At 41.5% G+C, this 24,495-nt stretch overlaps 2 pseudogenes; both read right to left on the bottom strand.

The window, feature by feature from the left end:
• Window positions 1-516: 516 nt before the first annotated feature.
• LOC118797697 lies at window positions 517-11,540 on the bottom strand (annotated as a pseudogene).
• Window positions 11,541-20,022: 8,482 nt separating this feature from the next.
• LOC118797687 lies at window positions 20,023-20,872 on the bottom strand (annotated as a pseudogene).
• Between the last annotated feature and the right edge of the window lie 3,623 nt (window positions 20,873-24,495).

Genomic DNA, 24,495 nt, shown 5'->3' with positions numbered 1-24,495 from the left:
AGAGTAAGGTGAAGACAGCAGTCATCACCCCACAAGGGTTATACCATATTAAAGATATGCCCTTTGGCCTCAAGAATGCTGGCGCCACATTCCAGAGGTTGATGGAACAAGTGTTGGGAGAGCTGAAAGGGAAAATATGTTTTGTCTACATCTGTGACATTATTGTATTCTCACAGACTCTGGATCAACACCTCCAACACTTGGATGCGGTCTTCAGCAAATTACATCAGGCCCGACTAACTCTCAACATAAAAAAATGTCACCTTTTCCAGACGCAAATCACCTTCCTGGGACATGTGGTGTCGGGTCGAGGGGTTGAAGTAGACCCTGAAAAGGTGGCAGCCATTTGCAGGTACCCGACTCTTAGGTTTGGTAGGCTGGTATCATAAGTTTATCCCTAACCTGGCTGACATGTCTGCTCCACTGAACAACCTAAAAAAGAAAGGTGTGTGTTGGGAATGGTCTGCAGACTGTCAAAATGATGTTGGTGAAAATGATGATGCTAGTGATGTTGGATTAGGGGCTGTCCTTACCCAGAAAATTGAGGGCAAGGAGAAGGTCATCGCGTATGCTTCTCAGGCACCGCGAGGAGCGGAGCTGAGATATTCCACCACCGAGAAAGAATGCTTGGAAACCCTCAGGAAGATTCTGGAAGTGGCATGGTGGCCTAGTATAAGAGGAGACGTCTGGAAGTATGTAAAAGAGTGTGTGACCTGCTAATAGTACAAGAGCCCGAATACTAAAACAGCCAGATTGCTACAACAAACCAAGGTCCAGCAGCCAGGAGAAATGATCGGAGTGGATTTTATGAGTCGCTTACCTATGAGTTGCTCCAGGAACACTATGCTGATGGTTGTAGTGGATTATTATTCCAAATGGGTGGAATTATTCCCTTTAAAAGATGCCAAGGCTCCAAGGGTTTGCCAGATACTCCAAAGAGTCAATAATGGGACTCGGCAATCCCGTCAATAATGAGACGTTTACCAACTTATAAAAGTTCCACAAGTTCAGACTGCAATCCTCTGGGTGAGAAAAGAGAGTATGTAGAGTCAGTGAACAAGTCTCACGTTCAAGAACCCAGTTGCTCCCCACCCGACAGCTTGTATGGCAGTGCAAATTTGTTGTTTACTCCTGACGCTGAGCTCTGTTGAAAGTAAGCCCATAAAGTTATTCAAAGCTGCAGGAAGAAGTCACACACACAATTACAAATGGTGGAAAAAAAAAATTAGAAAAATAGCTCCAAGCAGAAGTTACCAGTGCTTTCCACCATACCGGTTCTCTCTCTTTCCTCCTCAAATGTTCTCCCTTTTGTGTCTTCTCATTGACCGACTGTCTTATGATGTAATTTATAGGCTGCCAGGGCCATATTCTCAGTTCTTACAGGAATTCTCTGATTTTCAATCAAGTTTAATAACATTTTCAATCTCATACAAAATTCACTTTAGTGGTAATGTGCGTTCATCACCATGTTATCGTGTTAACTTCCTCCACAGCTGGTAGCTTTATCAGAAACCTCCCACAATTATCAGCTTCTGTAAGATGTCCGTCTAATCCTACCGAGTTAGATATTATGACCAAGTTCTTAGAGGATACTTTTCGATCTACACTAGATAGTGTGGCTCCATTAAAAAGTAAAATAGTAAGGCAGAAAAAGCTTGCCCTATGGTATAATGATCATACTCGAGCTTTAAAACAGACTATCAGACAACTAGAGCGAAAATAGCGCCTGACTAAACTAGAAGTGTTCCAGTCCACCTGGAAGGAGAGTCTTATAGACTATAAAAGAGCACTTGTTATAGCATGCTCAACTTATCTCTCTTCTCTCTTAGAAAACAATAAGAATAATCCTAGATTATTATTTAGCACAATTTCTAAAATAACGAAGAACCAAACAGTTACTGAACCCCAGATGCCAGCAATGATTTTATGAATTTCTTTAGTGATAAAATTGAAAAAATTAGGCAGAAAATTCAGTATGCACAGTTAAACTCTACAAACCCGCTGCCTTATAATGCCAGTCTAAATCTTGAGAATATTATAATTACTGCAGAGAGGCTGGAATCGTTTACCTTACTTCAACAAAATGAACAAGTTAAAATTGTTTCCTCTGCAAAATCATCTACTTCAATGTTAGACCCGGTTCCTACAGGTTTACTCAAGAAATTTTGCCAGAAATAACCAAGCTTATTCTGTCAATAATAAACTCCTCTCTTAGCCTTGGCTATATCCCCAAAACTCTTAAACTAGCAGTAATTAGACCACTGATTAAGAAAGCTAACCTCGATCCTTGTGAACTATCAAATTATAGACCTATGTTGAATCTCCCCTTTATATCTAAGATCTTGGAAAAAGTTGTAGCAAAACAATTAAGTTTCTATTTGTACAGGAATCATATACATGAAAAATTTCAGTCTGGTTTTAGGCCACATCATAGTACAGAGACAGCACTAGTAAAAATTGTAAATGATCTTTTATTATTCTCTGACCAAGGGAATGTGTCTTTGCTAGTCCTCCTTGATCTTAGTGCAGCATTTGACACAATAGACCACTCTATATTACTAGATAGACTAGAAAACCTTATAGGGGTAACAGGAATAGCTCTTTTCTGGTTCTTACCTCACTGATCGTTATCAGTTTGTGAATGTAAAGGGTGAATCAACTGTCCTCGCAAAAGTAAAGTATGGTGTTCCACAAGGCTCTGTTTTAGGACCTATATTATTCACAATATATATGCTACCACTGGGCACCATTATCAGTAAACATGGCATAAATTTCCACTGCTATAGCGATGACACGCAAGATTGAGGACTGTATAAAAGACATAAAAGACTGGATGTCGAGTAACTTTCCCCTACTTAACTCAGATAAAACAGAGGTTCTGCTTCTTGGACCAAAAGCTGCTAGAAATAAACTGTCTAATTTTACATTTAAACTTAACAATTTCTCAGTTGCATCAGGTTCGTCTGTAAAAAATCTTGGTGTCACAATAGATCCTGATCTGTCCTTCGATGCACATACAACGAACATTACTAGAATAGCCTTCCTGCATCTCCGCAATATTGCTAAATTAAGAAATGCATTATCTCTACAGGATGCAGAAAAGTTAGTTCATGCATTTATTACTTCAAGGCTAGATTACTGTAATGCCCTGCTGTCTGGTTGTTCCAGCAAAAGCCTTAACAAGCTTCAACTAATCCAGAAAGCTGCAGCCAGAGTTCCTACTAGAACCAGAAAATTTGACCATATCAGTCCAGTTTTATCAACCCTACACTGGTCGCCAGTTAAATTTCGCATTGATTATAAAATTCTCTTACTGACCTATAAAGCTCAGTAACTGAGTGAACTTCTCTCCTACTGTGAACCATCGTGCCTACTTAGATCACAAGGTGCTGGCTTACTATTAGTACCTAGAATTAATAAAGTTAGAGCCTTCTCATACAAAGCCCCCCAGCTTTGGAATAATCTTCCTGTCAATGTTCGGGACTCAGACACAGCCTCAGTCTTTAAGTCTAGGCTAAAAACTTCCTTGTTCAGTCAAGCCTTTGATAATTAGTTTTCCCTGTCAGATAAAAGGTGCAGATCTGGGGGTTCATGGTCATAGAGTATTATGGTAAACTGGGAGTGTTGGTGCTGTCGTCTCGCTGCTCATGTGTTAACTCAAGCTTGCTGACGGTGGAGCGGAGGGGAGCCGACATCTCAGGGAGTACCTTCTGGTTTCTTTAGTCAAGCGCTGTAATAACTAGACCTGCCTGAGTCTCTGCTGCTCTGTTAATACTGTAATCTGTGATCAATCACTCATTATAGAACTGACTCTCTGTGTGTTTTCCTCTGTTTGCTGAGTTGAACAGCTGCCCATCTTGTGCATCTGATGCTGTTGCTTCTTCTGCCTTGATCGGGTGCCCACTGCTCAGCAGCCTTCTGGACCGGCTTGACCAACATTGAACTTCATGCTGTACAACACTGTGCAAACCTCACCCTCATGAACTGACCCTCCCGATGATGCTGCTGCTGCTGCTGCATAAACTAAAACTAATCCAATTAACCATTGCTCCGCCTGTTTTCCCCATTTTGTACTATAATACTTTATACTAACACTGTTTGCTATTCGGTATCGACCAGAGGAGGATGGGTTCCCTTTTTAAGTCTTGGTTCCTCTCAAGGTTTCTTCCTCTTATTCTTAGGGAGTTTTTCCTTGCCATTGTCGCCACTAACTTGTTCATGGGGGCTTCGACCCAGATTTTTCTGTAAAGCTGCTTTGTGACAACACCTGTTGTAAAAAGCGCTATATAAATAAACTTTGCTTGTTTGCTTACATGTAATCAATCAAGTGCTCAAGGTTGCAGAATCTCTTGTCCTTGGCCTGCACTTTTGCCAGCATCCCAAACTGCTGTTCCTGTTCCCACTGAAGGTCAAGGAGGGCCCAGTGTTGGGTCTGGTCTAAGCTGGCTACTTCTCCAAACAGGAATGACTCCATTGCTGCTTATTAGCATCTTTTTTAAGTTTGGCACCAGTGTAACATCCTTGGCTGTGTAGAGGAAGGGCACAGGAGACAAGTGTGGTTAAAAATAGAACTATTGGACTTGAATGGATGGATCCTCTCTCTATCACCTCTAACAGCCTACTAAAAGAAAAACATGCACAGATGAAAGGCTGTCAGTAATAAAACACAAGTGCAGTCACTAACTCATTTTCCATACACTGCCACTGTTTCATTATAACTTGGGCTATGAGTCTGCTGTAACTGATACATGTGTCAACGTGGTTTACTATTTCATTGAGAATTGAAATGCATTCATGTTTGTCAGTAGCAGAGCAGGCCAGCAGATTTTAGTCTATCCACGTAAAATGTGTCCAAACTGTTTATGTAGCTTTAGTAGAACTTTGTTCTTTTGCTGTCATGATGTCCTCTAAAATCTCCTCAAATAACCTATTGTCTTCATAAATCTTTCATGAATCGAGTAGCACATGGACATTGAAGTATGTTGCATTGTGTATTACCAACTTGCTCTACCATCCTCATATTTAACATATTTACTGACCATACTGTACAACAGTCATAACTGCTTACAACTGCACATCACTTTCACAAAAGTAACCCAGATCCCGTCCACATCTCTGTGGCTGACTTTGGCAGGTCCTGTGCTTGTCCCTGATTCTGGTTCAGTTTCTATCCCTGATTGAAATGCTTTCCACTTCAGTTTATGACTTGGCTTCTCGATTCAGTTTCTGATTTAGTTCCACTCACTACTGCAGAATCCATTCTTGGTTCAGCCTCCTGCATATTTGTCCATTTGGCTATGCATTTGGCTCTCTGCTTTGTAGCTGATTTGGTGCAGCTCCCTGAAAGCACATTGGGAAACTAACAATAAATAATACATTTCATACATTTCAATAATACAAATCAATGAAAATTATCATAAAGAGAAAAAGGAGCTGCAAGATTGTAGAATATGTTTATGCCTGGCACTGTTCTCTTAACTTTATCTATATCCTATGCAGCAAAGGATGACAGAGCATCAGAACTGACCACAGTGATACATTACTGAAGTGAAAAGTAGAACTGTGGAGCTGATATCCCCCTATAATAAGGAATCTGATCCTGCTGGTAGAGATGTCAGGATGTCTTAAATGCATGTACACCGATCAGGCATAACATTATGACTTTGTTTCTACGCTCACTGTCCATTTTATCAGCTCCACATACTATATAGGTGCACTTTGTAGTTCTACAATTACAGACTGTAGACCATCCATTCCTCTGCATGCTTTGTTAGCCCCCTTTTACCCTGTTCTTAAGTGGTCAGGACCCCAGTGGACCCTCACAGAGCAGGTACTATTTGGGTGGTGGATCATTCTCAGCACTGCAGTAACACTGACGTGGTGGTGGTGTGTCAGTGTGTGTTGTGCTGGTACGAGTGGATCAGACACAGCAGTGCTGCTGGAGATTTTAAACACCTCAGTGTCACTGCTGGACTGAGAACAGTCCACCAACCAAAAATATCCAGCCAACAGCGTCCTTTGGGCAAGGTCCTGTGACCACTGATGAAGGACCAGAGGATGACCAACACAAACTGTGCAGCAGCAGATGAGTTATTGTCTCTGACTTTACATCTACAAGGTGGACTGACAAGGTAGGAGTGTCTAATAGAGTGGAAAAAACTCCAGCAGCACTGCTGTGTCTGATCCACTCGTACCAGCGCAACACACACTAACACACCACCACGTCAGTGTTACTGCAGTGCTAAGAATGATCCACCACCCAAATAGTACCTGCTCTGTGAACCACTGAAGAACAGGGAAAAAGGGGGCTAACAAAGTATGCAGAAAAACAGATGGACTGCAGTCTGTAATTGTAGAAGTACAAAGTGCTCCTATATAGTAAGTGGAGCTGATAAAATGGACAATGAGCGTAGAAACAAGGAGGCGGTCATAATGTTATGCCTATGCTTCAACCATATTGATAAAGTATATAGTAGCAATATGCTAAAGGTAATTATTCCAAATCGACTGTGCCGTGGTCAACACCATGAAAGGATGGTCACTAATTGGATATAAATTTTCTGTGTAAACAAAATGTAATGAGTGCTCTTATTTTTAAGAAGGTGAAAGCCATCAGACAGATTACACAGAGAAAAATCTCCACTAGAATGCACCAACATAACCTTCTGCTTTAAAAAAAAAAATCAACAGGTCATTGTTTAAGCTACTGTTATGCTCTGCTGTATATTCAGTGGCTGTCGTGTGTGTGAGTATTCTTCTCTCGCTCTCTCTTTTTCTCTCTCCCTTCTCCAGGCATTGCAGCTCCAGTACAGTTAGTTCCTATCTTAGTGTTTTGTTTAGTATTTTCGGCAGAAGCCAACCTGGACAGTGCTGTTGTTTGTACATAGTTCTTACAATTTACTTTCACTTATTTAACCCATCTTTGCCCATTATTAGCTGTATTACATACAAAGTTATCCACCACTCAGTCATTCTATTATGGCCCAACCCTAGACTGGGTCATAACGATATATAATATAATAGATATAAAAGATGTATAATAGGTGAGGAAATCCACACCACACAAAAAAGTGTAAACATAAATTCAAAAAATAAACAACAGCTGCAGTTGGCCTGTTTCTTTATAAAACATAATTTATAGAAATGTTTCTAAAATTTGTAGAAATGTTTTAGGTATACTTTTTTTCAAAGCACTGAACATGGACTTTAACAGGGAAAGTAAGTTTTTGTAATCTAATCAAAATATAGTTTCTATCTGAGACTAATTTTACTTTTAATTGTAATTTTGTTTGATTTTTACTCAATAGCAACCTTAAGGAGCCTTTATCACTAGAGACCAACAAATTACTGCACATTACATACATTCAGGTGTTAAACTATACATCAAGCTGAACATTTTCTTACTTTTCTTCTCTCTGTTTTTTTTCTTCTTCTTTTGAATTTTGTACACGATTTTGTGAAATTGATCATAGTTGCACATGGTGACCAAGAAAAACAGTCATCTATGATACAAATTTATTTTAAAGGAACTCGCAAAATGCAAAAAATCCAGCAAACATGTACATTTTCAGTAAATTACACTCTTGGAACAAAATGCTTTTGCTAAACCATAAACTGTCATTAAATCTATATGCTGGACAATTATATATAATTATTTTCAATTCAAATAGTCATAATAGTCAAAATCAACTAGCTAGGTGGGTCTCATTTTTGTTTCAAATGCACACACGAGACTATAAGTTAAACTAAAAAGGTTTAATTTGTAGTCTAGTAAATTACTTCAGAGTCCCATTTCTTTAACTTGTGCAAGGTCTGAGAATAACTTAAAATAGAAGGAAGAAATAGTTGATGTTTAAGGCAAGTGATCAGTTTATCCTTTTTCTGATTCACATATACTGATTCAATAATTCTCATAAATTAGTTATAAAGCACAGTGAATAAACTGTGATACTGAGCTGCTGATAAAAGCTGTTATATTTTTTGTTAGCCTGGTCTTATTTTCCATTCACTGAAAGGCTGCGATGGACTGGCGACCTGTCCAGGGTGTATCCTGCCTTCCGCCCAGTGACAGCTGGGATAGGCTCCAGCACCCCACCGCGACCCAGAAGGATAAGCAGTTTAGATGATTTATGTATGTATGTATGTATGAATAATGCTGAGAAAAGGCTGTCAAACCACACACAGCATTATGTCTTAAAACAAGGAAAAACTTTTCATCTCTGAGACCATAAATCAATGGACTAAGACAACGTGGTGCAATAACAAACACTATTAAATTTGAATATCTTACATTATTAAACATTATGATGTCGATGTTCCAAAATGCCATTTCTATATATGGGATTAAAAACTGAACTATACACAGAAACAGCTGAAAGGCATGAAGTAGCACAGTTCTGAGACTCTTGTTGGTTGATTTCTTATTCTCAGAAGAGGCGGCTCTGGCTGCAATCATTATCTTGATGTAAGTGAAGACAATGATGAAGATCATAAATAAGAAAATAAGCTGCAACATTGTACCACGTGTGTGTGCCTGCCACTCTTCTTTGAACATTAATTCTGCATTACATACAGTATAGGAGAACAGAGCACCAGGAGGAACCACAGATAAATACGCTATCAAAGTGATCAATGAAACTATGGAGCTGATACCCCATATAATCAGAAATCCAAAGAATCTTTCTGCTGGTGGAGATGTCAGCATGTCTTAAAGGCATGCATATAGCAACATAGCGCTCCAGACACATTGCCACAAGAGTCAGTGGAGTACAAACTGTAAAAATAGTTCCAACTGACTGCACAATTATGCAAGCAATCATGTGCATGTGGTACTGGTAAGCAGTCCCAACCACCAACATATCAGATAAAATCAAGAGTGTAGAGTCAACAAATAGGGTTTGTGCAAACAAAATGTAGCGAGTGTCCTCCCTGAACTTTTTCAGAAAGGTGAATATCATCAGACAGTTTACACAGAGGAAAATCCCCACCAGAATCTGCATCACCGTCATCTTTACAAATAAAGATCTTGACAATTCTATTAAAAGATTATTGCTTGAGCTACTGTTAACAACAAAACTCTGCATTTTTGGAAACAAAGTATTAAGATTGTACAGTTGATTAGAAAAGTACACACCCTACAAGTCAACCACTGTAGAACAAAAACTGTAAAAAAATAAAATCACACAACAGATGCAGGGAACACAAGGCTTAGTATCACATTCATCATGTATTTATAGTCTTTGTAAAAACATAGTTCTAAGGGATAGAGGTGGAGCCTGTTGTAGTTCATTATGCATAGTACATACATACATACATCATCTAAACCGCTTATCCTTCTGGGTCACTGTGGGGTGCTGGAGCCTATCCCAGCTGTCATTGAGCAGAAGGCAGGATACACCCTGGACAGGTCGCCAGTCCATCACAGGGCAGACAGACAGACATACACCTTCACACTCACACCTAGGGGCAATTTTAGCATGTCCAGTTGGCCTGACCGCATGTTTTTGGACTGTGGGAGGAAACCGGAGTATTTTAATAATTTAGTGTCTCTTTTTGTGTCCTTTTCTTTCTCATCAACATTTTAAATATTATTGTTGCAGTAAATATACATGGTCTACACAAGTGAATACATCCAACAAGTAGCATGAGTTGCAAAGTAATAATACTGCTTCCATGTAATTTCAGGAAAAAAAGTTCATTTCTTCTTAATCTATTTTTGATTAATTTTAATGAATTACACTGCCAGGATTTTCTTTTGACTTGCCATGGTTAAAGTCACAATGATGTTTGAGTCATGTTTTTTGGACAGAATGACTTGCAAACAGTCTATGTTATGTTCTTGTCACTTCAAAGTATTTATAGCTATATAATGTTAACTAGTTATCTGAGAGTAATCTACTTACACTAAAGCTTTAGTTAATGTTCTAATCATCTGTGTCTCCTAAACTGATTATCTTGCCTATAGGCTACACTGTTACATATTTGTCTGTAAATGCTGCTTGTCCAGTTGACATCCTCCCTTTACAAATTTATTCTTTTGTGGCAGGTAGTGGAGCAAGCTTTACAGAATGTTGGCAAAAATCCTATTCAACCTTATGAGGAATTATGGCACATCTTAGAATCAGTATATAACACAAAGTTTTCAGTTTAAATTGATTTTTTCATTACAGTTCTGCCTTAGGTTAAGTAAGATTTTTGCCACCATTCCTTGTCCAACCCTGCACCAATTGCAAAACAACTAATTTGTGGGTGGATATATATTCTACCTTTTCAATCAACTGTTTTAAATTATTATTATTTTGCTGTTTAATATAGAGTAACATAATATTGACTTTTTTGACATTTAGCTGTTTTATTACATTTTTCCAATATTCTGATAGCAAGAGTGTTTTTTTTAAATCACCTCTCGTGTCTGCATGTTCTGTGGCCCCTCTCTCAACCGCGAGCGCCCCACAGTGGTGGAGAATGCAGGCAAAACGCACCTAAGGGATCACATGTAAAAAAATAAATAGATAAATAAACAGTTTTTTTTTCCTCCTCCAGCTGCCGTACGAGAACAGAATGGATTAGCTGATACAACACCTTCTTGAAGCAAGAAGGGGGGGTCAGGACTATCGCGGAAGATCTGCTGGCCACCCATCGCACAGTATTTGCGCCACCCCCTCTTCCTAACCCCAAAGAAACAGCACACCACCTTCTCACCAAACTTAACCCCAAGGTTGATATCGAAGCATACCTGCACACCTTTGAAACCATCACCAAACGGGAAGTCTGTGACAGACGAGAGGGGATGGAAATCCTTGCCCTTTTCTTAACGGGTGAAGTCCAACTTACCTATTACTCTCTATCACCCAATCAATTGAGCTAAAGGTCAAAATCCTGGCCAGAATGGGACTCTATAAAAGTGGCCAACTACCCCACCAGCAGATGCTCCAACTACTCCAACAAAACGCTGGCTGCAACCTGGGGCCTGTACTTCAGAACAGGTGGCGGACCAGGTCGCCATGGAGAGGTTTCTACGGACTCAACCTCTCAATAGTAAAAGGGCGGTCACCATGAGAAGCCCAAAAGACTCTCAAGACATGGTAGATGCAACAGAATGTGCTGAAAACAAGTTGGAACTAGACGAAACCACCTCAGACTAGACGAAAACCACATGCTTGCCTGGGAAAATATGCTGTTCATTAATGGGTCCCTCACTCACAACAGCCTTTCCAGCAGATATTTTGTGGTAAAAACAATCTTCTCTACTATGTAATGCAGTAATGCACCTAGCCCATCTTCACCTGCTTGGAGAACACCTTGCCTATGAAAACACGCTAGCCCACATTACTCCTTGGTTTTACTGGCCCTCTATTCAAGCAGAAGTAAAGAACTTTTGCTTGCGTTGTTGCCGATGTCAGCTCAACCCCCCCTGAAGAAGTCACCTCATGCCCCCATGTTCCGCTGCCTGTCATCAGAGTCCCATTTGAGAGGATTGGGATGGACATCATCGGGCCGCTTCCAAAATCAGGCCAGGGACACGAGTACATCTTAGTCATCGTTGACTACGCCACCTGTTACCCAGAAGCAGTCCCTCTGAGAAAAGCCTTGGGAAGTGTTTCTGCTCTGCAGTCAAGTCAGAATACCTAAAGACATAATCATGGACCAGGGCACCCCCTTTGCCTCCAGTCTCATGGTTGATCTCTGCTGGCTCCTCCAGGTAAAATACCTACACACCTCCGTCTATCACCCCCAGACTGATGGCCTTGTGGAATGGTTTAATCAGACCCTCAAACGCATGGTAAAAAAGTGATAAGTCAAGATGGATGTGACTGGGACTTGCTGATACCTTAGGTACTCTTTGCCATTCCTGGTGACCCAGGCCTCCACAGAGTTTTCCCCCTTTGAGTTATCATGCGCTCAGAGGCCTCGGGGGCTCCTCGACATGGTAAGGGAGGCATGGGACCAACAACCTTACCCCTTTCGCTCTGTTATTGAGTATGTGCAGGAGATGAAACAACGGATAGATACAGTCTCACCTTTTATACGGGAACACCTGGAGGAGGCCCAACGAGCCCAGCAGCAGGTTTACAACAGCCCAGCCCAGCTTAGAGAGTTCCAACCAGGGGAACCACCTGCAAGTTCTTAGCCACTTGGCAAGGGCCCTTCACGGTAAAGGAGAAGCTGAGCCCAGTTAACTATCATATAGAGCAGCCAAGTAAGAAAAAACTGAACAAATATACCATGTTAGTCTGCTTAAAAAATGGATTGAACCCATCCCTCTGCTCCGAGCTCTTGCCTTCGCTCCAGAATCTTCTGCCTGCTCCCTGTTGCAGTACGGTGAGGACCTCACCCCTTCTCAACAACAAGAACTAGCTGAATTAACAAAACAGTTGTAGGACGTGTTCTCTGATGTCCCCGGCCACACCCAAGTCATCCAACACAACATCCAGACACCCTCTGGGGTTGTGATAAGGCAGCGGCTCTACCGGGTACCCAAAGCCCACCGCACCACCATTGAGGAGGAGATTAAAAGGATGCTGGCTGCCGGCATCATTGAACCCCTCTGACAGCCCGTGGTCCAGCCCAATTGTCATGGCATCCAAGCCTGACGGGACCTGGAGATTCTGCAACAATTTCCGGAAACTGAATGAAGTTTCACAATTCGACTCCTATCCTCTGCCCAGAGTGAATGACCTGAACGATCGGCTAGGTAAGGCCCATTTCATCTCCACTCTGGACCTTACCAAGGGCTACTGGCAGGTGTCCTTGACTCCTGAGGCCCGCCCAAAAACTGCTTTCTCCACCCCCATGGGGCACTGGCATTACCGGGTTCTTCCATTTGGCTTACACAGAGCCCCGGCCACCTTCCAGCACCTCATGGACGTGGTCCTACGAGCCATCAAACAATCGCAGTTGCCAAACTGGACAATGTAATCATTCACTCTGGTACACCTGCTGAGGGTACTGTGTGGTGAGGCAGGACTCACAGCCAACCCCAAGAAGTGTCATCTCAGACTCTCAGAGTCACACTACCTGGGGTACAGAATTGATAGGGGTTAACTACAGCCTCAGGAAAAAGTGGCGGTGATTCTCACCTGCCCCCTACCGAGGAGCAAGAGATTTTTGGGGTTGGCGGGATATTACCAGCAGTTTGTCCCTAACTTCTCCTCTGTAGCAGCCCCTCTTTCAGATCTTACTAAGAAGGGCCAACCTGACTCAGTGAAGTGGACCACGGAGGCTGAAACGGCCTTCACTCAACTGAAACGCCACTTGACCACTGAACCCATTCTGCATAATCCGGAATTCGACCAACACAGAGAACAGATAAACAGAGAAGCAATTCAGTGGCCATCTGTTACAGCTGCGGTGTGTTAAAGAGCGCCATGTGAGATCTTTCCTACCTACTGCTATAAGGCTCTATAACAAGTCCCCTTACTGCAGAGATGGTACTGATCTCCTGCTATCTGAACTGTGCTGAACCACTTCACTGTATCTCCTCTCTGATTAATACACACTGTGCAATATATCACAACTATTACTGTAATGACACTTTCACTATGCATTTTACACTGTAACATTGATACATCTCAGAGTTAGTTATGTCTATAATATGTGCTTTTAGTTTACCTCATACCACTCAGTGCCTGCTGTCTTGTAAATACAACAAATCTGTCTCATATACCATGTGAATATGTAAATAGATATATTTTTATTTTTACTTATATTTTTATTTTTACTTTTATTTTATTTCTCTTGTACTTTAAATTATGTCTAGATTTATTTCTATTTTTCTGCATAGTATATGTAAGTTTATGTGCAATTATATGTGGTGCTACTGAAACACTGCAATTTCCCTCCGGGATCAATAAAGTTCTATCTATCTATCTATCTATCTATCTATCTATCTATCTAATGCAACTCCACTAGCTACTAGAATAGTGATCTGGATTAGGACATGGGCTGGCAGGCTAGAAAGACCTGTAGATTGGCTGACATGATGAAACATGATGCAGAAAGCAAAACACAGTTCAGTTAGAAGTTTTGCAAAATCTTTTTTGTATAAATTTATATAATTGGAAGCGTGATACTCCCTTTAGTATAAAAGGAGGAATAGCCAGTCAGGTTATACCTCTAATCTACTTATAATCCGTCAAAAAGGGAGCATATTCCAAAACATTCTGTAAACATCCTATAAAGAACAGTTTTATATATATATATACACAGCGTGACTCAAAAAGATTTATCCGATTTCAAAATAATTTATTTCGGTTGTAAATTGTAAATATTACAGAACAATGCAGTAAATTGTCAATGGTTTAAGTGAGCATAAAGTTGTAATTGTCAAATTCTTTACATACTCTATTGAGCATGTCGGGTGTCACTGTACTCACGTCTCTTTCAATGCAATTTCGGAGATCATCCAGTGTTGTGGAACCAACGGTGAATGCTCTGAGCTGTTGGAGGTTCACTGCCGACAAAAATCACATTGCGCAGTTTTGATGGATTCACTCTTATTAAGGTGAAGAACGCAAAACGCTTTCTGCTCAGGGGTCACCATTTTACTTGCAGACTGAAGGGAGCCATCTTCCGGTGACAGTCAGAAACTCTATAACCCCCTCTTTCAGTTGGTATGTGATTGGTTCTAGACACCTCACAGTTGGAAAAATATGCTTTGAAATTGGATGAATCTTTTTTGAATCACCCTGTGCATACTGTGATGGCGGACGCAAGGCCCGCCAGCGGAGATTGACAGCCGGGCCATGTCAGTTCTCCGGAGCCCTTGCCAAGTTGCTGAAAGGCCAAAAACAATCAGCGCCTTTCTTGTGGGCTGCAGCATGTGTAGAGGAAGGTGCAGGGACAACTGATCGTACATGGCTGGCGGCTAATGAGGAGAGCATCTGTAATGCCGAAAGAGCAAGACAAAAAAGGCTGCTTGTGCTGCCAAAGATGCTCTCACAGGAAAAAGACCTCTACTAACCGCTCCTTTTCTCTCTCCCTCTCAGGTACCATGACAGACTTGGACCCATAAGGGGATCTCGGCCGGCTCTACTCTCCCTCCACCCCCTGAACTCTTCCCCACAGGATGGCCATGGGTCTGTCTAGCTACTAAAACCCTGAACCCAAAGTCGTTGTAATAAACTTCACAGAGCACTAATGACCTGTTTCTGGTGTGTGTGTTCAGCGCAGGTGTCAGTTCTGTTCACACTGGTGGAGAATGCGGGCATGAACACATCAACCAGACCAGAATACTTTTTAGAAGTGCTGTAGCCGGAAATGGATTAAAAAGAAAAAGAAAAAAAGGGAGAGATTTTTTTTGGAGCACTGCCTGGCTGGAATGAAGATGGAAAACCTACTCCCATCAATTCTCCAACAGCAGGAGGTCACCCAGGATCTGGCAAGGTCCCGAGAGTGATAGCAAAGGATTTAGTTAGTCTATGACAGGTGGCCCACCAACAGGTCTTACCTGACCCTTGCCAGTCTGCCCAACAGCAATTAACAAAGCTCATCTCTGACAGTGACATCAAAGCTTACCTGCACACCTTCGAAAACATAGCAGAAAGAGAAATGTGGGACAAAATGGAAATGGACCCAGATTCTGGTTCTATATCTCATGGGAGAAGCTCAGCTGGCATACTACTCCCTGACAGCGGAAGAGGCAGAGGACTATGACCAACTGAAGGCTGAGATTTTGGCTCGAGTGGGCCTGTCAGCAGCAGCCACTGCCGGGGAGTATCACGGCTGGATGTATCGAAGTACACAGCCAGCCAAGCCACAGAAGGCCCAACTCCTCTGGATCACCAAGCGCTGGCTATAGTCTGACCAGAACTCAGTGGACCAAGTAGCCGAGAGGGTCCCCATGGACCGGTTCCTGAGAACCCTTCCTAGTGAATTACGGAAGGCCCTGGGCTTGAAAAACACCACCTCCGCTTGCACTATGGTGGAGGTCTCTGAGGCAGCAGAAGCCACCCTGACCATGGCCAGAACCGAGAGAAGAGACTAAATCATGGCTTTTCCCCCGGCTAGAAGGCCAACCCAAACCTGAGCCACGCTTCCACCTGTTCCAAAGGAAGCCGACCCGTCCAAAGGCTGTACAGTCCACCAGAGCCGTCTCCAAGCAACCCACACTCTGAGGCTGAATGGGAAGAAGGTCCCTGCTTTCTTTGATACAGGGAATAGCATCACCCTCATCTGGCCCTCTCTGCTAAGTCATCCAATAAGGCTCTCCACCCATCTCCTGCATTCATGGAGGCATGCGGCAGGTCCCTGCGGCCCAGGTGAAGCTGGGAAAGCAGAAGTGGTCCATCACAGTGGGATTGGTAGAAGATCTTCCCATTCCCCTGCTTGTCAGGAGAGACTTCCCAGGTTTTTCCACCACTGCTAAGCCCAGGCCCAGAGGCAGGAAGGCAAAGCCCCAGAGAGAACACACCACCCTCCACTGCCCCAGAAGGTGAGACACATTTTGGTACGCACCCTCTCTCTGATCTCACCATCCAGGTGCTCAAAGAAAGTGCCTTTGCAAAAGAACAAAAATCCGACGACCGGTTGAAGAATGCCTGGAGCCAGGTAGTAGTAGTGGAAGGAGAGAATGTTACGGGAAGGCTGCTGCCCACAGAGTATTTCCTGGTGAGAGGAGGCCTACTCAACTATATGGCTTTCAGGAGGAGTGAGTGTACAGAACTGCTAGTCCTACCTTGTTCCAAAATAGACACTGCCATGTATTTGGCACACATGCATCCCTTTCAAAAAGCTAAAAGACAGATTTCACTGGCCTTCTATGGAGGCTGAAGGAATTTTTGTCAATGCTGTGCTGTGTGTCAGTCCACTTCCCCCAAGAGACCACCACCAGCTCCCTTCATTCCCTTGCCCATTATAGGAGTGCCATTCAAGAGATTGGGCATGGACCTAGTTGGACCGCTGCCAAAGGCTGCCCATGGGCATGAATATCTCCTGGTCCTTGTCGACTATGCCACATAGTACCCAGAGGCCATGGCCCTAAGGCAGGCCAGCACCCGAAACATCGCTCAGGAACTAGTGCTTCTCTTCAGTCCTGTGGGCATTATCAGAGGTGTGTCATATCTTGAAAATCAAACACTTATACATCTCCATTTACCAAATCACAAACTGATGGCCTGGTCGAATGGTACAACCAGACACTGAAGAGAATGCTGTGACACTTAGTTGACGAGGACGGCCGGAACTGAGACCTCCTCCTACCATACATCTTCTTTGCAGTGAGGGAAACACCTCAGGCCTCAACGGGCTTCATGCCTTTTGAGTTTCTTTATGGTCGAAGACCTCAGGGACTATTGGACGTTGCCAAGGAAGCCTGGGAAAGTCAGCCTTCCCCCTTTAAAACAGTAGTCGAGTATGTGCAGGAGATGCAGGCCAGCATTGAAAAGGTTGCTCCGCTTGTCAGGGAACATACGGACCAGGCCCAGCGTGCACAGCAGAGGACCTATAACCAACCAGAGGACCAGGTAGCGAGGTGAATCACAACACTATGGAAGTACAATTTTTTTTGATGCCCTGTCCCATCTCCTGTGTGCTACTGAGGAGTGCCAGTACTTTATGCGCCTTGAGGAGAAATCCACAGCAACAGAAAAGAGAGCTGCAGTTGTGGCTGTCACTACTGTCAGCACTGGACTTGACACAGTAAGGCCTGAGGAGTTCCATCGTGTCCAGGAGGAAGATGCTGAACTCTCCTGGGCACATGGTTTGCTCCAGTTGGGGCGGACACTGTATTTGACAGATGTAACACCACAGGGGCCCACTGCCAAGGCACTCTGTGCAGGTTGGGACAGCCTCTGATTATGCAAAGGGTTGTCGTACTGCTTGTGGGTGGAGCCACTGCCTGGTAAATGCATCTGGCAGCTGCTGGTGCAAAACAGTACTGGGGTGGTGCATGGGGTGCCTGGCATGGGGAACTTTGGGGTTGGCAAGACTTTGAAGTGGCTGCAGCACAGATTCTACTAGCCAGGTTGCCGCTTGGGCATGGAGCTCTATGTGCACTGCTGCGACTTATGTACAGCCAAGAAAAGGTTGTGGCAGCAATCACACACTCCACTGCAATCCCTGCACTCTGGCACCCCAATGGAGAGAGTAACTGTGGATGTCCTGGGCTCCTTTCCTACCACCATGGCCAAGAAACACTATGTGCTCGTGGTTATGGATTATTTAACCAAATGGCCCAAAATGTGGTGATTCTGGACCAAATTGCAGCCGCAATAGCAAGCTACTAGAGTTGGCTGCTAGAGTTTTTCTGCTGGTTTGGCGTGCTGGAGATGCTCCACAGTGACCAGAGGCACAACTTTGAGTCAGCAGTCATTTGCAACCAGCTGGGCATCCAGAAGACTTGGACAACGCCTCTCAACCCGCAGAATGATGGTCTCATGGAGCATTTCAACCGAAAACTCAACAACAAATTAGTTGGTTGGTTGCAAACAGACATGCAAAAAGGGGAAGCATGTTTCCCCCCATATATCAAGTACTCATTAGTAGTGATTTAGCACAAATTAGTGATTCCAAAATAATTTAAGTATACATTGTAGTCTCCCTTTCACCGTGTTCTTCAATGGTAAGGATCCCCACAGGACCTCCACAGAGCAGGTATTATTTTGGTGGTGGATCATTCCCAGCACTGCAGTGACATTGACATGGTGATGGTGTGTTAGTGTGTGTGGAGTTGGTACGAATAGATCAGACACAGCAGTGTGTGTCCAATCACTGTCCACTCTATTAGACAAACATACAAACCAACTATAACAGCTTCCATTCTTCTGGGAAGCTTTCTACAGATTTTGGAGTGTGTCCATGGGAATATTTGCCCATTCATCTAGAAGTGCATTTGTGAGGTCAGACACTGATGTTGGATGAGAGGGCCTGGCTCGCAATCTCCATTCTAGTTCATCCCATCGATGTGTTCGATGGGGTTGAGGTCAGGGTTCTGTGCGGGCCAGCCAAATTCTTCTACACCAAACTCACCCAAATATGCCCTTATGGACCTTGCTGTGTGCAATGGGGCACAGTTAGGCTTGAACAGAAAAGATTTCCCTTACCAGAACTAAGGGGCTTTGGCCAACCCCTGAAAAACAAGCCCATAGCATTATCCCTCCTCCACCAAACTTTACAGTTGGCACAATGCAGTTACTCAGGTAACGTTCTCCTGGCATTCACTAAACCCAGACTCGTCCATCAGACTGTTGGATAGACAGGCTTGATTTGCCACTCCACAGAATATGTTTCTACTGCTCCAGAGTCCAGTGGAGGCGTGCTTTACACTACTCCATCCGACACTTAGCATCATGCATTTTGACCTTAGGCTTGTGTGTAGCTGTTCGACCATGAAAACCCATTTCGTGAAGCTCCGAACGCACAGTTTTTTTGCTGATGCTGCTTCCAGATGCAGTTTGCAACTCTTTAGTGAGTGATTCAACAGAGGATAGGCCCCTTTGCACTTCACCATTGGTGGCCCACACTGTGAGTTTGCATGGTCAACCGCTTCGTGGATAAGCTGTTGTTGCTCCTAGGTGTTTCAATATGTGTATAATTGTTAAAAATATATATTTTTTATAATTATTGTTTTTATAATTTTATTTACAGATACTTGAAAACATATAGTAGTATATTTTACTTCCTGTAAGTAGACATTGGAGAGTTTTTTCTTTTTACTTTTTCTCCACTTACATTTTACATTTTGGGCTACGTACTTATGAAACAAAAAACTGCATAATTGATCACTACTAAATTCAAGTAGTATCAAAATCAACTAGCCAGTGGGATCTCATTTTTGTTTTGCAAGAAACAAAAAAAGTATAATTTATAGTCTGCCAAAATTCAATTCCCCTGTGCAAGGTCTGAGAAGAACAGAAGAACAAGACATTTGATGTCTGAGGCAAGTAAGCAGTTTAGTATTTTTTCTTAATAACATGTACCGATTCAGCAATTCTCATAAATGAATGAGAAAGCACAGTGAATAAACTATGATCCTGCTAGCTGTTGATAAAAGCTGTTACATTTTTGTTAGCTAAGTCTTATTTTTCATTTTTCTGAATAATGCTGAGAAAAGGCTGTCAAACCACACACAGCATTATATCTTAAAACAAGGAAAACCTTTTCATCCCTAAGACCATAAATCAATGGACTAAGACAATGTGGTGTAATAACAAAAACAATAAAATTAGAATATCTTACATTATAAAACACCATGACATCTACATTCCAAAATGCCATTTTTATATATGGGATTAAAAACTGAAATATACACAGAAACAGCTGAAAGGTATGAAGTGGCACAGTTCTAAGAGTTGGTCGATTTCTTATTCTCAGAGGAGGCGGCTGCAGTCATTATCTTGATGTAGGTGAAGACAATGATAATGATCATAAAGAGAAAAAAGAGTGGCACATGTGTGTGCCTACCACTTTTTTTTGAACATTAACTCCACACTACAGACAGTATAGGACAACAGAGAGCCAGGAGGAACCACAGATAAATATGCTATGAAAGTGATCAGTGGAACTATGGAGCTGATACCCCATATAATCAGAAATCCAAAGAATCTGTTTCTGCGGGTAGAGATGTCAGCATGTCTTAAAGGCATGCATATAGCAACATAGTGCTCCAGACACATTGCCACAAGAGTTAGAGGAGTACAAACTGTGAAAACAGTTGCAAATGTAAACACAATTATGCAAGGTATCATGTGCATGGGGTACTGGTACATATTAACAATCACCAGAAAATCAGTTAAAACCATGAGTCAGAAAATAGGGTTTGTGCCAACAAAATTTAGTGAGTGTCCTCCCTGAACACCTCTTTTTTCAGAAAGGTGAATATCATCTGAGAGTTTACACAGAGAAATATCCCAACAAATACCTGCACCACTGTCATCTTCACAAATACAGATCTTGACAATTCTGTTATGAGATAACTGCTTGAGCTGCTGTTCACTACTGAGGTCTGCATTTTTTGGAAAAAAAAGTATTAAAATTGTACAGTTGATTAGAAAAATGGACGCCTTACAAGTCAAGCCCTGTAGAATAAAAACTGAAGTAAAAAACTGAAGTAAAAACACACAACAGGTGCAGAAAACATAAAGAAACATGTTCATTATCACATCTATCGTTTATTTATAGTCTTTAAAAAACTCTTCTGAGGTATAGAGGTGGAGCTTAAACAACAGCATAAAACATTAATAAACACTATTAAGTGTTGATACATATTTAAATGATGTTCTATTTTTGTATCTAATCAACAAATAATCTGTTGCCGGGGTAATAATAGTGCTTCCAAGCAAACATATGCATGAGTTTAGAAAATATATTGATATGTTCTTAATTATTTATTTTTTGGTAAATTTTAGGAAAATATCATTTCCCTTTTGATATGACACAGTTAAAGTCATAATAATGTTCAAGTAATGCATCAATTCTTGATCACATAACTTGCAAACACTGTATGTTACAGTGGCCTCCACAAATACAGCTCCCCTCTTAAACATGAACAAAAACTTTAGGTCTTTCATTCAAAATGTAAAAAAATCTAAACTTTATTATAAAAACTAAATCTTATCACTAAATAATCCAACCACAGTCCACTTTAAGCTTCCTGGCTGAAGCAGTCTGATTTTGATCATTTTAATATATGCTGGTATTTCTTGGAGTCCATGATATTTCTTGATACCATGTGCCTGACCAGGTTGTCCAGGGCCTTAGGAAGATAATCAGCCCCAGAACCTCACTGATCCACCACTCTACTAAATAGTGGGGATGAGGGCCTTTCCGCATGAGTGTCTTTATCTATGCCAAACCCATCTCTGGTGTTTGTTGCCAAAAAATTCTCTATTTTGGTCTCAAGAACATGGTCAGATGAGTTCCAGTAGTGTCTGGCAAACTGTGGGTGCTTGCGTTTGTTGGTATGTAACAGCAGGGGCTTTCTTCTGGTAACCCTAAACAATTTATGGTTACATAGGTGGTGTCTGATTGTAGTTTGGGTAAAATTCTGACTCCAAGACCTAACTAATGTCTACTGTGAGATTCTTTGTCCACTCAAACTAGCCTCCTCACTGTACATGGAGTCAATATAGACATATGTCTTATTCCCAGCAGATTCTTAACATCTCAAGTTCCTTTAAACTTCTTAATTATTTCCCTCATCGTAGAAACGGGCATGTGAAGACCTCTGGCTTTAAACATGGCAGTGTCATAGGATGCCACCTGTGCCACAAGTCAGTTTGTGAAATTTCTGTCCTGCTACACCTGCTCCTGTCGACTGTAAGTGCTATTATTTTAAAAATAAAAGTTTGGGGATTATCCCTGCTCCATTTCATTTCGCCATGATTAGAGTAGATGGGGTTTCATGAAGTAAAGTTTCAGCTAGTGTTCGCTACAAGAGTAAGTTATGTACCAGAAATTACTATATATTTACCTATTAAATACTAGTTACTTGCCATACCGTTAAATAAAGTGGTACCAAAATTTCCTACAGTAGATGCCAGAAAAGGGAACACAGTGATGGGAAATGCCTGCATAAAATTGTTACTGTCAAAAGGGGAAATACAAACTGACAAAGCCATGTGAATGCGAGCATTGTAAAAAGTAGCAAGGTGACTTGCCAGCCAACTTCTCTTTAGAGAAAGGCATTCACAGAACTAATACACACAAGCATGAAAAGGGGGGTTACAACCCTAAGAGCTGCAACATCCACTCAAATAAATATAACGTTCAACCTTTTTTAAATGTAAAAAGTATAGAAAGCGAAGCTACTGGCTTCCTCGTGCTGCTATTGTGCCACATCTGCTTTAATCCTAAAAAGCTGCAGTAACAAAATCATTCAGCTGTACACTGAGTGAATGGTTATTTACAAATGGTATATGCCAATAATGTTTTGTTATCAACAAATCAAGCTTACTGTCAAACGTGGCCAATTCAACTCTATCAATACAATCACCTATCCCATGTAATGGATAGCAGTCAGGCTTTGTCACTGAATTCAGTTTCCTATAATCAGTACAAAAATAGTATGTTCCATTAGGCTCATTCACTAAAAGACATAGAGAAGTCCATGCACTACAACTAGGTATAGACAAGTCATGAACCAGGAGAAAATCCACCCTTTTCCTTAACACTTCCCTTTTCAGTGGAATGACAATCGTACTTTGCCAACGAGGGATTATCAAATGTTAAGCTTTCACCTACCTCAGACAACTGACTAGTGATTAAACCAACAGGAACACAAGTTATAAGTTAATGTGACAAACTTCCACCGATCTAGTGTATTGATGCAAAAGCATCTCAACAAAATCCATTTTAACTCCTCAAACTAACACCTGCATCCCTCTATCTGTTTTAGCAAAGGTAAAACGTTTCCACCAAGAAAGACTGCGCTGCCCCTGTATGTCTAAGGACACTCACTGGCACTTCCTCAGCAGACAACGATACTGTTCCTTTAGTAAGGAATAGGTTATAGTCAACATGAGCAATGACCATCACAATGACTGTACTTCTGAGACTTGAAACCACTACATGCTGCAGATAATTTGTTAATAAATTGATACAACTATAGATTTGTTAAAACATTTCCAATAGCCATTTTGTTCTGTCATGATCATTTGTAGAGTCTGAGGAACAGGTAGGACATTACTTTAGAATTTAATCTCTTGAAGCCTCTTGCAATTAGTCTATCTTTGTTATTACACCACTCCAACCTGTTTGAAGCCCGTTGAACACAGCACATCATGGTAATCTAACCACAACAATAATGAATGCCATTGGGCAAAATTTGGATTCCCAATTCAGTTTCTGATTCAGATCCATTTTCTATTGCAGAATGAGTTCTTGGTTCAGCATCCTGCATAGATGCTAATTTGGCTAATTTGGATGCTAGATTTAGTTCAGCTCCTTGGAAACTGACATTAAGATGTTACATTTCTAATGATCTTTTGTTCCGAAACACTGTTTTCCATTTTGATCAGTGTTGCTAAGAGGCTATCAAAACCATAGCACGACATTTTAAAACATGGAAAATCTTTTCATGCATAAAACAGAGGACTTACACAATTTGATGCAATAATGAAGATAGCAAATTTAGTATAGCTTAAATGAGCCATCAGTTTAGTAAATGCAGCCATTATGTTGATGTCAATGAAAACAATGATAAAGAGAAAAAGGAGCGTGTGTGTGTGCCTGGCACTCTCTTTCTAACATAACACAGGACTGGTCAGAACTGACCACAGAGAGAGATATGTTATTAAAGTGAAGAATGGAACTTTGGAGCCGATATACCATATGATAAGAAATTTGAAGAATGTGGTATCACTGATATATGTGAACATGTCAGTAAGGAATGGCAAACATAGTGCTCCAAACATATTGCTAAATCAGCATTAGTGATGAGAAAAGAGAAAAAATATATCTAAAAATATTAATAATAATAATAATAATAAAATATATATATATATATATATATATATATATATATATACACACACACACACACACATCAACATTACTGAC

The sequence above is a fragment of the Colossoma macropomum genome, unplaced genomic scaffold, assembly GCF_904425465.1.
Source record: "Colossoma macropomum unplaced genomic scaffold, Colossoma_macropomum, whole genome shotgun sequence".
In the NCBI taxonomy this organism is placed as follows: domain Eukaryota; kingdom Metazoa; phylum Chordata; class Actinopteri; order Characiformes; family Serrasalmidae; genus Colossoma; species Colossoma macropomum.
Note: the sequence above shows the minus strand (reverse complement) of the source record. Positions and strands in the feature narration are given on the sequence as shown.